Source organism: Lynx rufus, unplaced genomic scaffold (genome assembly GCF_022079265.1).
Source record: "Lynx rufus isolate CCGP_SWC_20201006 ecotype Redwood Valley unplaced genomic scaffold, mLynRuf1.p SCAF_36, whole genome shotgun sequence".
Lineage (NCBI taxonomy): Eukaryota > Metazoa > Chordata > Mammalia > Carnivora > Felidae > Lynx > Lynx rufus.
Genome location: NW_025814852.1, coordinates 636,332 through 641,463, shown reverse-complemented (window position 1 = coordinate 641,463; position 5,132 = coordinate 636,332). Strand labels below are relative to the sequence as shown.

Genomic DNA, 5,132 nt, shown 5'->3' with positions numbered 1-5,132 from the left:
TTGAAGTAACCACCAAGCGATTTTCCAAACACACTGGCTGCTTGGAAGTCTATCTGCTAAATTCGACATCGGGACCCCCCTCACAGTTCTTACTGTGTTCACCGTGCGTGTGAATTGCACTTTCCTGTTTGTTTGCCTGTCTCCTAATATTTCCGTTTCAAACTGGACATTTTTGATAATACATTGTAGCCACGCTGGTTGATGATGGGACTTTTCCAGGTCACTTCAAAGGTGGCTGTCCCCCTCTGGCTGGTCCCACTCTGGTGTCAGTCCTGTGTGATGCAAACTGGGGACAGCCCCAGACCAAACACCACCGACTCCCACTTTCCTCTCAGAGATCTGAAGAAATGCTTCTCAATACCTTTTTTTTTTTTTTTTAAGATTTTATTTTTAAGTAATCTCTACAGCCAGCGTCGGGCTCGAACCTACAACCCTGAGATCGAGAGTCAATGCTCCACTGACTGAGCCAGCCGGGTACCCCTGCTTCTCAAAGTTTTTGATCAGTTTCCAGAGTCTAGAATTTTTGTTTTTATTGCTTTTTGAGGGACAGGATTTTTTGAGCTCCTCAGTCTACAATTCTGGAACTGTTGCCACCTTCTTCTTTTGTTTTGACTGTTGATTGAACTTTATTTATTTAAAAAAAATTTTTTTTCAACGTTTATTTATTTTTGGGACAGAGAGAGACAGAGCATGAATGGGGGAGGGGCAGAGAGAGAGGGAGACACAGAATCGGAAACAGGCTCCAGGCTCCGAGCCATCAGCCCAGAGCCCGACGCGGGGCTCGAACTCACGGACCGCGAGATTGTGACCTGGCTGAAGTCGGACGCTTAACCGACTGCGCCACCCAGGCGCCCCTGATTGAACTTTATATAAGTGGAACCACACGTTTTGTTTTGTGTCTGGCTTCTTTATTCAGAATTGTGTTTGTGAGACCCACCCCTGGTGCAGCTTGCACTCTAGTCTCCATTGTCCTTACTGCAAACACTTTGTTCTAGGAATCGACCGCGTTCTGTGGATGGATATTTGATCCGTTTTTATTATTTCACTATTTTTGCTATCGTGAGTAATGTTGCCTTAAATATTTTTGCACGTATCTCCCACATCTCTGGGCACAGGTGACTCCACAACAACTAGGGTACTGTTATGGGTTGAACTATGTCAGCTCCAAATTAATCTGGTGGAGTCTTGCCCCTCGGTACCTCCAGTCAGGTCTACTCGACCCCCACCCCCCCCGGGATTGATTTGTGTGTGTGGCACAACTTGGGGTCAAATTTTAATGTTTCTGTTTTCTTCAAGTACTGAGCCAGGGCAGCTGTCATCCGTAGTCAGGTCTCGCGTGTATGTGACCCTCTTTCCAGACCCCGTTCAACTGCCCTGCTCTGCGTGTGCGTTCTGTGCCAGCCTGCACGGCTGAGCTGGTGAGGCTCTGCACTGAGTCTTGTGTCCGGAGAGCGTGGTCCACGTTGTCCTGACCCTTCGCATTTTCAAAACAATTTTAGAGTCAGGCTGACAAATCCTTCCCCAAACTGTGGAGTTTTTTTTTTTTTTTAAATGTTTATTTATTTTTGAGAGAGAGAGAGCAAGCAGGGGAGGGGCAGAGAGAGAGAGGAAGACAGAATCCCAAGCAGGCTCTGCGCTGTCAGCGCAGAGTTCGATGTGGGGCTCGAACTCGAGAACAAGGAGGTCGTGACCTGAGCCAAAATCAAGAGTCGGATGCTTAGCCGACTGAGTCCCCAGGCGCCCCTGCACCGGGGAGGTTTTGATTCGAATCCCGCTGAATACGTATGTCTTCCTCAGTAGGAGCTTAGCGTTTAAAATACCTCTCAGCAATGATTTATAGTTTTGCACGTCGAGAGATTACACATTTTTCTTAGATTTCTTTCCGAGTCATTTATATGATGTGATACTATGATAGTTAAAAGATTTTTGGTCGGGGCGCCTGGGTGGCGCAGTCGGTTAAACGTCCGACTTCAGCCAGGTCACGATCTCGCGGTCTGTGAGTTCGAGCCCCGCGTCGGGCTCTGGGCTGATGGCTCGGAGCCTGGAGCCTGTTTCCGATTCTGTGTCTCCCTCTCTCTCTGCCCCTCCCCCGTTCATGCTCTGTCTCTCTCTGTCCCAAAAATAAAAAATAAAAAACGTTGAAAAAAAAATTTAAAAAAAAAAAATAAAAAAAAAAGATTTTGGTGTATATTTTCTAGTGTAAAAACAGACATATACTCATGAGTGCGTATCATGACTTGGTATTGTTACTTAAACATGTGATGACCGTTATTTTCTCATAGGTTTAAATATTGTTTCAAGACTCTTACGGAGTAACAGCACTGTATTATATGGCTGCACATCTTTCGTTGTTTTTATTGAAACTGAGGTATAATTAGCATATAGCCAGCCGTCAGGTCTCCAGTGTGCCTGCAGGTCTAGGAGCTGTGACAGGCTTGTACGTCTGTGGGACCCACACCCTTGTCAAGATAGAGAACATTCTCTGAAAGTTCCTTGAGTCTGTCCCACTCCGGAGAAGCCACTTTCCACCATAGGTCAGTATTAACCATTACGGAACTTCGCAGAAATGGAATTTTATAAAGTTTGCTCTTTATGTCCGGCTTCCTGTGTTGAGCTACTTTTTGTTGTTGTTGTTTTTATTTTTTATTATTTAAAAAAAAATTTTTTTTAATGTTTATTTATTTTTGAGACAGAGAGAGCATGAACCGGGGAGGGTCAGAGAGAGAGGGAGACACAGAATCTGAAACAGGTTCCAAGCTCTGAGCTGTCAGCACAGAGCCCGACGTGGGGCTCGAACTCACGGACCACGAGATCATGACCTGAGCTAAAGTCGGCCGCTTAACCGGCTGAGCCACCCAGGCACCCCTGTTGTTGTTGTTTTAAGGTAAGTTCCGCACCCAGCATGGAGACCAACTCGGCTCTTGAACTCACAACCCTGAAATCAAGACCTGAGCGAGATCAAGAGGCTTAACCGCTTCCCCAAGTGAGCCACCCAGGCGCCCCTGAGCTACTGGTTTTGGAGTCCGTCTACACTGTTGCAGGTACCAGTGGTGTGTTCGTTCTTACTGTGGAGTAGCGTCCCGTCACGTGAGTATCCTACCGTTTAAAAACTGGTTGATGGACGTTTGGATGGTTTGCGGTGTTTGGCCGAAGAGTGTAGCTTCTTTGGATATTCTTGTAGGTATTTGCGTCCACGTGTTTTTCTTTCTTTTGGGTCACAGGGTAGGCACGTATTTACCTCTGTGAGGAGCTGCCGGGCTGGTGTTCACGGCGGCTGTGCCTTTTTTACACCATTACACAGGCAGTGTAGACAGCGTCCAGTCGGCCCACACCCTCGCCAACACTGGGTGTTGTCAGGCTTTCACTTTCAGCCAATCCAGCTGCACGTAGTGCGTCTTGCTGTTTCAGTTCACGTTTCCCTGCTAACTGCAAGGCGGAGCCCTGGTCTGGCTTTGCCCGTTTTCAACCTTGGGGGCTTGCCTGGTTTGTAAGCGGCAGAAGTTCTGTATACGATCCGGGTGGGAGCTGTTTCCTGGGTGTGTACGCCGTAGGGTTTGTTCCCAACGTGTGGATTACATTTTTATTTTCCTGATAGTATTTGTTTTAATTTTTATTTTTGTTGATGTTTATTTATGTTTGAGAGAGAGAGAGAGTGCAAGTGGGGGAGGGGCAGAGAGAGGGAGACACAGAATCCGAGGCAGGCTCCGGGCTCCGAGCTGTCAGCACGGAGCCCCACGCGGGGCTCGAACCCACGGACCGTGAGATCATGACCTGAGCCGAAGGAGGACGCTCAACTGACTGAGCCACCCAGGCGCCCCCCCCCACCCCGTAACGATATTTTTAAAGTTTCATTTTCTAAACGTTAATGGATAGGATACAGAAACACAATTGATTTTTGTATACCGACTGTACCCCATGACTGGCAGTTCACATATCGGGCCCTGTGAAGTGGGTACACAGCTTACTCTTATCTCTGGCAAAGGAAGAGCCCTGGGTCTCAAGCCCACACTCTTCGGTGCGTTGAGACGCACATTGTCCTGGGTAAGGCTGGCTCTGTGGACCCTCTGGGGTTGGATTTTCAGTTCTTAGGGCTCCGTGTCCGGGAGGAGGAGACAAACTGTGACGGACACTGGCAATGCTGGGCCCGGGGCGGCGGCGGGGCGGGGGGGGGGGGGGTGCGGGGTGGGCCTGTGCCCACCCTCCTCAGGGTTTTCTGCGGTGTCCTTGTGATGCCAGCACCTTTTATTGAGGACAGTCATTCTGTCGACGAAAAATTACCGTTGAGAGCTATCCTGTGTTTGGTGTGTTACCAGCCAGAGTTTTCTAGTGGAAACACACACACACACACACACACACACAGAGAAAAAAAAGACCGACACCCATTATTGAAACATGCTGAGTTTCAAAAGCATTATGCCGAATGTCAGAAGCAACACCAAAAAAGTACATCCTGCACGAATCCTTTTCTATACGATTCTAGAACGGGCACAACTAATCCGTGGTGAGAGAAATCAGGTCGGCACGAATCTGGAGCTAGAGCTGGGGAGGAATTGACACGGGGTGGGGGGCATGGCAAAACTTTTTGGGGGTGATGGAAATACTGTATATTTTGATTATGGTATTAGTTATGTGGTGATGAACGTTGATCAGCACTTACCACACTGTAAATGGCTGTATTTTATTGTGTGTAAATTATACCACAATAAAGTTGATTTTTAGGAATATAAATGATAAACCTAACGATTTTCTTTCAGCTTCAAATAAAATGAAAAGAAGCCAACCACCCAAAGACATCAGAGGAAGCCTTGAGAAGGAGTATTTTATTAACAACATGGCCTTGAGAATTCAAAGTGCTGGGTTACTTATTACTTTCCTCCAAGATAAGGGGGAGGGGGGTTGAGGCGAAGAGAACCCGGAAGAAGGGCATGCGGGGCGGGGGCAAAGGGCTAAGTTACATCTACATACATTTCTGTTCGCTCTGGGCTGCGGGGAGCAGAGGCTTCCCGGGGCCCTTCCTGAGCCTTGAGAGCAGAAAGTAGTTTAATTTCCTGATGGCTGCACGGCCTCGGATCGCCCACCTGCTCCGGCGCGTGCTGCTTGCCGCGGAAAACAGGCCCAGATCCGCGCACGCA

The 5,132-nt window shown here is 48.1% G+C and overlaps 1 long non-coding RNA gene across 1 annotated transcript; it reads left to right on the top strand.

Moving 5' to 3' along the window:
- The first annotated feature begins 2,936 nt into the window (after positions 1-2,936).
- On the top strand, positions 2,937-4,850 carry LOC124522351 (uncharacterized). Its single transcript, XR_006964761.1, has 2 exons — positions 2,937-3,041; positions 4,755-4,850. It is a non-coding gene; the product is annotated as an uncharacterized LOC124522351 (long non-coding RNA).
- Positions 4,851-5,132: the final 282 nt, after the last annotated feature.